This window comes from Cetorhinus maximus, chromosome 12, assembly GCF_964194155.1.
Source record: "Cetorhinus maximus chromosome 12, sCetMax3.hap1.1, whole genome shotgun sequence".
NCBI classification, from domain to species: domain Eukaryota; kingdom Metazoa; phylum Chordata; class Chondrichthyes; order Lamniformes; family Cetorhinidae; genus Cetorhinus; species Cetorhinus maximus.
This window is the reverse complement of record NC_135890.1, coordinates 63,188,037-63,198,877: the sequence shown is the minus strand read 5'-3', so window position 1 is coordinate 63,198,877 and position 10,841 is coordinate 63,188,037.

Below are 10,841 nucleotides of genomic sequence, written 5' to 3'. Positions count from 1 at the left end.
TTTCTCAGCAAATTTAGTGCTCTGTATCTGTCACATTCTCAAGGTTCAGTAATATGTCATATTTAGCAAACTTCCAGCTTCTCCGCATTCAAGGCTACTTCAATTTCTCCATATCTAATTCTCAGTTTCCAGCAATCTGTTAGATTGAGCACTTTTGCAGGTTTTCCGCATTCACCACAAGTTCCATATCTCCATAATTCTTCAATTATAGCAAACCGTGCTCCCCGTCTCTACCAAAATGCCAGTTTCTGGCAATTGTGCAAATTGAATTATTTTCGCTATCTGCAGATATATCTCAATCACGATATTTGTAAAGTCGCCCATTTCCAAGAAGTTAGCTGATTGTATCATCTGCTCTTCCACTGACTGCACAAATTTCTCCTTTCTATCAATTTCTGAACCTTCAATAATTTCTACAGCCAATCTACATTAATAACTCAATTTCTAAAACTCCACACATTTCCTAATCTTCATTGTTCTACATAGCGTTCAACTAGTACAAATCTTTCTTTTTCAACAAATGTTGTTATCTGTATTCAGCAAGTACTCAGTTTCTTAAAAGTAATCTTAGTCAACACATTTCCAGCTTCTCTATATGAACAACACCTTCAATCCCTCCATATCATTCAGTGAGTGCAATGCAGGATCTCTCTATCAAGCAAAATATGAATTTACAGCAATTGATCAAATTCTGGCATTTTTCTATCTTAGGAGCATTTTCCATGTGCACGAAATTTGCTGTTTTTTGCACCTGCTCCTTCTCCGAATGCACAAATTTCTCAATTTCCATCATTTTGTCCATCGCTACTAATTTCACCTGTCAGTTAACATTAATATCTATATTTCTAACTATATCCATATTTCTAACAACTCCTCATTCATCTCCAACTTAAATTCCTCATCTCTCTTTCTATGCAAATTTAGTGCTCTGTATCTGTCACATTCACAATATTCAGCAATATGTCATATTTAGCAAACTTCCAGCTTCTCCGCATTTAAGGCAACTTCCATTTCTCCATATCCTTCAAATTCTGAAAAGCTGGCTCTCTGTACCTAGCAAAATATCACTTTCAAACGATTGATCAACTTCTTGTATTTCATCTATCTGCACATATTTCTTTATCCCCATGTTTTTAAAATCTCCTCTTATCATGAAGTTCGCATTCTGCAGCTTCTTCTCCTTCTCTGAATGTTCAAGATTATCCATTTCCATTAACCTCGCCATCGCTGTTAATATCCACTTCATATCTAAATATTTGCAACAACTTCTTACAATCTCCTTATTTCCAGCGACTCCTCATTCGTCTGAACCTACAATTTCTCAATTTCACTCTTTGTCAGCAAATGTAGTTCTCTGTATGTATCAAATTCTCAGTTTCCAGCAATCTTTTAAGTTCAGCACGTTTCCAGGTTCTGCGCATTCACCATAAGTTCTATATCTCCATCATCCTTCAATTTTAGCGAACCTTGCTCTCCGTCTCTATCAAAATGTCAGTTTCTGGCAATTGTGCAAATTGAAGTATTTTCACTATCTGCAGATATATCTCCATCACGATATATGTAAAGTCGCCCATTTCCATGAAGTTAGCTGATTGTATCATGTGCTCTTCCACTGACTGAACAAATATGTCCATTCAATAAATTTCTGGACATTCAATAATTTCAACAGCCAATCTACATTAATATCTCAATATCTAAAACTCCCACAAATTTCCAAACCTTCATTCTTCTACATAGCGTTCAACTCATCCATCTCTGTCTATTTCAACAAATCTGTTATTTGTATCCAGCAAGTACTCAGTTTATTAAAATTATTCTTATTCAACACATTTCCAGCTTCTCGATATTGACAACACCTTCAATTCCTCCATATCCTTCAGTGAGAGCAATCCAGGATCTCTCTATCAAGCAAAATATGAATTTCCAGCAATTCATCAGACTCTGGCATTTTCTCTATCTGAAGATATATCTTAGGAGAATCTTCCATTTCCATGAAATTTGCGTTTTGTAGCATCTGCTCCTTCTCCGAATGCACAAGTTTCTCAATTTCCATCATTTTGTCCATCACTACTAATTTCAGCTGTCCATCAGCATTAATATCTATATTTCTAACTATATCCATGTTTGAAACGACCCCTCATTCATCTCAAACTTAAATTGCTCATCTTCTCTCTTTATCACCAAATTTAGTGCTCTGTATCTGTCACATTCTCAATTTTCAGCAGTATGTCATATTTAGCAAACTTCCAGCCTCTCCGCATTCAAGGCAACTTCAATTGCTCCATATCCCTCAAATTTTGAAATGCTGGCTCTCTGTACCTAGCAAGATATCACTTTCAAACGATTGATCAACTTTTTGCATTTCATCTATCTGCAGATATTTCTTTATCGCCATGTTTGTAAAATCTCCTATTATCATGAAGTTCGCATTTTGTAGCTTCCTCTCCTTCTCTGAATGTTCAAGATTATGCATTTCCATTAACCTCGCTATCGCTAATAATATCCACTTATTTTCTAAATATTTGTACCAGCTTCTTACAATCTCCTTATTTCCAGCTGCTCCTCATTCATCTGAACCTACAATTTCTCAATTTCACTCTTTGTCAGAAAACGTAGTTGTCTGTATGTATCAAATTCTCAGTTTCCAGTAATCTGTTAGATTCAGCACTTTTGCAGGTTCTCCGCATTGACCACAAGTTCCATATCTCCATTATCCTTCAATTTTAGCAAACCTTGCTCACCGTCTCTATCAAAATGTCAGTTTCTGGCTAATGTGCAAATTCAAGTACTTTCGCTATCTGCAGATACATGTCAATCACGATATTTGCAAAGTCACCCATTTCCATGTAGTTAGTGGTTTGTATCATCTGCTCTTCCACTGACTGCACATATTTTTCCATTCAATCAATTCCTGCACCTTCAATAATTTCTACAGCCATTTACATTAATATCTCAATTTCTAAAACTCCCACACATTTCCAAACCTTCATACTTCTACATAGCGCTCAACTAATCCATCTCTCTCTATTTCAACAAATCTGTTGTTTGTATCCAGCAAGTACTCAGTTTCTTAAAATTAATCTTATTCAACACATTTCCAGCTTCTCGATATTGACCATACCTTCAATTCCTCCATATCCTTCAGTGAGAGCAATCCAGGATCTGTCTATCAATCAAAATATCAATTTCCAGCAATTGATCAAATTCTGGCATTTTCTGTATCTGAAGATATATCTTAGGAGAATCTTCCATTTCTATGAAATTTGCTTTTTGTAGCATCTGCTCCTTCTCCGAATGCACAAGTCTCTCAATTTCCATCATTTTGTCCATCACTGCTAATTTCACCTGTCCATCAGCATTAATATCTATATTTCTAACTATATCCACCTTTGTAACGACTCCTCATTCATCTCAAACCTTTATTCCTCATCTTATCTCTTTATCAGCAAATTTAGTTCACTGTACCTTACATATTCTCAATTTTCAGCAGTATGTTATATTTAGCAAACTTCCAGCTTCGCCTTCAGCGCAACTTCAATTTCTCCATATCCTTCTAATTTTGAAAAGTTGGCTCTCTGTACCTAGCAAGATATCACTTTCAAACGATTGATCAACTTCTTGCATTTCATCTATCTGCACATATTTCTTTATCCCCATGTTTGTAAAATCTCCTATTATCATGAAGTTCGCATTTTGTAGCTTCCTCTCCTTCTCTGAATGTTCAAGATTATCCATTTCCATTAACCTCGCTTGCGCTATTAATATCCAATTAATTTCTAAATATTTGTACCAACTTCTTACAATCTCCTAATTTCCAGCTGCTTCTCACTCATCTGAATCTACAATTTCTCAATTTCAGTCTTTGTCAGAAAACGTAGTTCTCTGTATGTATCAAGTTGTCAGTTTCCAGCAATCTGTTAGATTCAGCACTTTTGCAGGTTCTCCGCATTGACCACAAGTTCCATATCTCCATTATCCTTCAATTTTAGCAAACCTTGCTCACCGTCTCTATCAAAATGTCAGTTTCTGGCTAATGTGCAAACTGAAGTACTTTCACTATCTGCAGATATATCTCAATCACGATATTTGTAAATTCGCCCATTTCCATGAAGTTAGCTGATTGTATCATCTGCTCTTCCACTGACTGCATAAGTTTCTACATTCAATAAATTTCTGCACCTTCAATAATTTCGACAGCCAATCTACATTATTATCTCAATTTCTAAAACTTCACACATTTCCAAATCTTCATTGTTCTACACAGCGTTCAACTAGTACATATCTCTCTTTTTCAACAAATCTGGTTATCTGTATCCAGCAAGTACTCTGTTTCTTAAAATTAATCTTATTCAACACATTTCCAGCTTCTCTATATTGACAACACCTTCAATTCCTCCATATCCTTCAGTAAGAGCAATCCAGGATCTGTCTATCAATCAAAATATCCATTTCCAACAATTGATCAAATTCTGGCATTTTCTCTATCTGAAGACATATCGTATTTCCCATGTTAGGAGAATGTTCCATTTCCATGAAATTTGCTGCTTGTAGCATCTGCTCCTTCTCCGAATGCACAAGTTTCTCAATTTCCATCATTTTGTCCATCACTGCTAATTTCAGCTGTCCATCATCATTAATATCTATATTTCTAACTATATCCACACTTGTAACGACTCCTCATTCATCTCAAACTTAAATTCCTCACCTTCTTTCTTTATCAGCAAATTTAGTGCTCTGTATCTGTCACTTTCTCAATTTTCAGCAACATGTCATATTTAGCAAACTTCCAGCTTCTCCGCATTTAAGACAACTTCAATTTCTCCATATCCTTCAAATTCTGAAAAGCTGGCTCTCTGTACCTGGCAAAATATCACTTTCAAACGATTGATCAACTTCTTGCATTTCATCTATCTGCAGATATTTCTTTATCCCCATTGTTGTAAAATCTCCTATTATCATCAAGTTTGCATTTTGTAGCTTTTTCTAATTCTCTGAATGTTTAAGATTGTCCATATCCATTAACCTCGCTATCGCTATTAATATCCACTTAATTTCTAAATATTTGTACCAACGTCTTACAATCTCCTTATTTCCAGCTACTCCTCATTCATCTGAAGCTACAATTTCTCAATTTCACTCTTTGTCAGCAAATGTAGTTCTCTGTATGTATCAAATTCTCAGTTTCTAGTAATCTGTTAGATTCAGCACGTATGCAGGTTCTCCGCGTTGACCACAAGTTCCATATCTCCATTATCCTTCACTTTTAGCAAACCTTGCTCTCCATCTCTATCAAAATGTCAGTTTCTGGCAATTTTGCAAATTGAAGTATTTTCACTATTTGCAGATATATCTCAGTCATGATATTTGTAAATTCGCCCACTTCCATGAAGTTAGCTGATTGTATCATCTGCTCTTCCACTAACTGCACAAATTTCTCCATTCAATTAATATCCATCACTACTAATTTCAGCTCTCCATCAGCATTAATATCTATATTTCTAACTATATCCACATTTCTGTCAACTCCTCATTCATCTCAAACTTAAATTCCTCATCTTCTCTCTTTATCACCAAATTTAGTGCTCTGTATCTGTCACATTCTCAATTTTCAGCAATATGTCAGATTTAGCAAACTTCCAGCTTCGCATTCAAGGCAACTTCAATTCCTCCATATCCCTCAAATTGTGAAAAACTGGTTCTCTGTACCTAGCAAAATATCACTTTCAAACGATTGATCAACTTCTTGCATTTCATCTATCTGCACATATTTCTTTATCCCCATGTTTGTAACATCTCCTATTATCATGAAGTTCGCATTTTGTAGCTTCTTCTCCTTCTCTGAATGTTCAAGATTATGCATTTCCATTATTCTCGCTATCGCTATTAATATCCACTTAATTTCTAAATATTTGTACCAACTTCTTACAATCTCCTAATTTCCAGCTGCCTTCCTTCCTCCCATCTTAAGGTCAGAAGTGGGGATGTTCACTGATGATTGCACAAGGCTCAGCACCATTCGCAACTCTTCAGATACTGGAGCAGTCCATGCCCAAATGCAGCAAGACCTGGACAATATCCAGGCTTGGGCTGACAAGTGGCAAGTTACATTCGTGCCACACAAGTGCCAGGCAATGACCATCTCCAATAAGACAGAATCTAACCATCACCCCTTGACATTCAATGGCATTACCATTGCTGAATCCCTCACTATCAACATCATAGGGGTTACCATTGACCAGAAACTGAACTCAACTAGCCATATAAATACTGTGGCTATAAGAGCAGGTCAGAGGCTCAGAATCCTGTGGCGTGTAGCTCACCTCCTGACTCCCCAAAACCTGTCCACCATCTACAAGGCACAAGCCAGGAGTGTGATGGAATACTCTCCACTTTCTACGATGTGTGCAGCTCCCGCAACACTTAAGAAGCTTGACACCATCCAGGACAAAGCAGCCCGCTTGATTGGCACCACATTCACAAACATTCACTCCCTCCACCACCACGTACAGTAGCAGCAGTGTATACCATCTACAAGATGCACTGCAGGAATTCACCAAGGCTCCTTAGACAGCACCTTCCAAACCCACAACCACTACCATCTAGAAGGGCAAGGGCAGCAGATAGATGGGAACACCACTGCCTGGAAGATCTTCTCTAAGTCACTCACCATCCTGACTTCGAAATATATTGCCGTTCCTTCACTGTTGCTCGATCAAAATCCTGGAACTCCCTCCCTAACAGCACTGTGGGTGTACCTACACCACAGGGACTGCAGCGGTTCAAGAAGGCAGCTCACCACCACCTTCTCAAGGACATCTAGGGATGGGCAATAAATGCTGCCCTAGTCAGCAACACTCACGTCCCATGAATGAATAAAATGAAATCCTCCCCATCTCGAGGCCATATGCACCATGACTTATTGGGATCCCCCCATGAGAGCTGAGTACCCCCAGTGTATTACCAGTTTTCCATTTACAGGCTGCAGATACAGAGACTGTCCCATCTGTATCCTAGCACTGAGCCTCCTACCTCTAGGACCCCCGTGTGTAAAGGACTGACCACACCCTTGTTACGATGCGGCAGATGACGTGTGCCATGCAGATCGAATCCATGAGGGAAACTCAATCTCGCAATCGCAATTTGCATTTATGTCAGATCCTTGTCACCAGTTTGTTGGATGCTGTTCGCACGCTTGTTGTAAGGGGTCGTGGCTGATTTGGTACTAATGATAGAGTTGAGGAGCAGGCACTTCATAGATAGAAACTCTGTTTATTTACAAAGGTACCCAGCAGCAACTAAGTATGTGCTTACACTTCAAACTTTATGTCTACACTACTCTAACTAATGACCACAGACTACTAACTACAGAGTTAGCTGCTGCTATTGGATACCAAGATCATGTGACCTTCTATTATAACATTCTTCTTAAAGGTATATTACACATCAGATTGCCACATCCCTCCCCCTTTACTCAGAAATACATTTTATATTTACAATTATAATTTTCTCAAAATCGCTAAATATTTACACTAAGTAATGTACAAATTCAGTCTTTCTGGGGGTTTCCCCATGCATGTAGAACATCTCAATTCTACAACTTCAGATGCCTTGTCAGGAACCTCCTTTTCCAGACTTGCCTGAACACCAGGTGCTTCAGTGGGCATCTGAAGATCTGCATCCTCCACTCCTGAAGGAACAACAAATGTCTCTGAACTGGGTTGAGTTCGCTCAACAGGAAACGCTGACCCGGTTGTGAACACTGGTGTAATCATTTCTTGGTGCATTATTTCTCACTTAGATGATCCACACGTCTCCGTATGAATCGGCCTTCCACCTCCATGTGATATGATAGCGGTCCAGTCACTGCACTTATTTCGCCCAGTAACCACTTTGGTCCTTCCCCAATGTTCCTCATGTATACCGTTTCTCCCACGGTAAATTACCTCTCATGGCTATGCCAGTTGTGTCTAGTTTTCTGACTTCCCTGACTCCTTTCCACCTTCCCCTCTAAATTTGGCATTATTAAGCTCAATCTCGTCCTGAGACAGCATTTCAACAATAACTCCACAGGTGTGACACCTGTTGTTATGTGAGGGGTGGTCCTATAATGGAAAAGAAAGCATGCTAGCTTGGTTGTTATGAGATCTCCAGTTAGCTTCTTCATGCCTGCCTTGAATGTTTGAACTGCCCTTTCAGCCAGCCCATTTGAGGAAGGGTGGTACGGTGCAGTTTTAACGTGAATGATACCGTTGAGGCTGATAAACGTCTGAAACTCACAGTCATAAATGCCATGCTGTTATCAGAAATGACTACTTCTGGAAGTCCATGAATGGCAAAACTTTGACGTAACTCCTCAATTGTAGCAGAAGACATTGGTGATTTCACCTCATATATGTCCAGTCATTTTGAGTGGGCAGCAACAATGAGCAGAAACATTGTTCCCAAGAAAGTTCCAATATAGTCAACGTGTAATCGTACCCATGGCCTTTCTGGCCACTCCCAAGGATGTAACGGAGTTGCCAATGGCAACTTTTGCAGTTGCTGACATTGCACACGATTCTTCAATAAACTCTTTATTTCACCTGGCCACCATTGGTAGCTGCGTGCTATGGTCTTCATTCAGGATATTCCTGGATGTGCACTGTGTAGTTCAATTAGCAATGGCTCGCTACCCTTTGGAGGAACTATCACATGCTCCACACAATAAGATGCCATCCTGGTTGGTTATTTCATGTCTTCTGTTAAAGTACGGTTTCATTTCATCAGATACAGGCTCTTGTGACCAACCATTAAGTGCCTGTTCTCATACTTGAGATAGGACTGGGTCCCTACTTGTCCAGTCTCTGATCTGTCGAGCGCATACCGGTGATGAATCTAAGAAACATCACTACAAAATAAGTTCTTGTGGAACTGGGATTTCCATATCCTTTTCTTGTAAAGGTAAACGACTAAGTGGATCAGTGTTTGCAATTTGAGTACCAAGTCTTTGTACGAATGTGCTGCCAGGATTAAAGCTTTATTTGTGTTTCTATGCCTTTTTTCTATGTGCCTTCTTCTTTCTAGTGCTACCTTTAATCTCGGCCTTCTTTTTGGTTTCAATATTGGCCTGACTAATCTCAGATGCAAGTCCAACTCGAGTGAACTCAGTGGTTGAGTCTCCCAGAATTTCATTATCTGTCAGCTTCAAAATGTTCAAAAAAATGTTTTGGATTGGGGGAGAGTGGATTTTAGCAAAATAAGGCAGGATCTGGCCAAGGTAGACCGGGAACAGCTACCTGTGGGGAAATCTACAGAGGAGCAGTGGGGGACGTTCAAAAAGGAAATAGGGAGGGTACAGGCTCAACATGTTCCCTCTAGGGTTATAGGAAGGAGTAACAAGCCCAGGGAACCATGGATGACCAGAGATATTCAGGTTACGATGAGAGGGAAAAGAGAGGCTTTTAGCAGGTACAAGGGGAGCAAATCAGCGGAGGCATTAGTGGAGTACAGAAAGTGCAGGGTGGAGCTTAAGAAAGCAATTAGGAGAGCAAAGGGGGGATATGAGAAAGCTCTGGCTGGTAAAAGTAGGGAAAATCCCAAGATATTCTATAAGTATATCAATGAGAAGAGTAGGGAAAGAGTAGGGCCCATAAGGGACCAAGGGGGCAATCTATGGGTGGAGCCAGAGGACATCGATAGAGTGTTGAATGAATACTTCACATCCACCTTCACCCAAGGGGATGAGGATGAAGGTATCGAACTCGGGGAGAGAGATTGCGAGGTTCTTAAGCAAATTGATATAGGGAGTGACAAGGTATTGGAGGTGTTGGCAGGCTTAAAAGTGGATAAATCTCCAGGTCTGGATGATTTGTGTCCCAGACGGCTGAGGGACACAAGGGAGGAGATCGCAGGGGCTCTGAGCCAAATTTTTAATTCCTTTCTGGCCAAGGGGGAGTTGCCAGAGGACTGGAGAACAGCTAATGTGGTTCTGCTATTTAAGAAGGGTTGTAGAGATAAGCCAGGGAACTACAAGCCAGTGAGTCTCACATCAGTGGTAGGGAAACTATTGGAGAAAATTCTGACGGAGAGAATCTATCTCCACTTGGACGGGCAAGGTTTGATCAGGGTTAGTCAGCATGGCTTTGTCAGAGGGAGGTCATGCCTAACAAATTTGATTGAACTTTTTGAGGAGGTGACCAGGTGCGTAGATGAGGGTAGTGCAGTTGATGTACTTTATATGGATTTCAGCAAAGCCTTTGACAAGGTCCCACATGGGACACTTATAAAGAAGGCAAATGCACGTGGGACACAGGGTAATTTGATAAGGTGGATTCAAAATTGGCTTAGTTGTAGGAGACAGAGGGTGATGACAGAAGGATGCTTTAGTGACTGGAAACCAGTGTCCAGTGGTGTACCACAGGGATCTGTGCTGGGTTCCCTATTATTTGTCATTTATATAAATGACATAGATGACTATGTGGGGGGTAGGATTAGTAAGTTTGCGGATGACACAAAGATTGGCTGGGTGGTTAACAGTGAGGTTGAGTGTCTTGGGCTACAGGAAGATATAGATCAGATGGTCAAATGGGCAAATAAGTGGCAGATGGAATTTAATCCTGAAAATTGTGAGGTGATACACTTTGGAAGGAGTAATTTGACAAGGAAATGTTCAATGAATGGCATGACACTAGGAAGTTCTGAGGAACAAAGGGACCTTGGCGCGTGTGTCCTTAGACGTCTGAAGGCGGAGGGGCATGTTAGTGGGGTGGTGAAAAAGGCATATGGGACACTTGCCTTTATCAATCAAGGCATAGATTACAAAAGTAGGGAGGTCATGTTGGAGTTGTATAGAACCTTGGTGA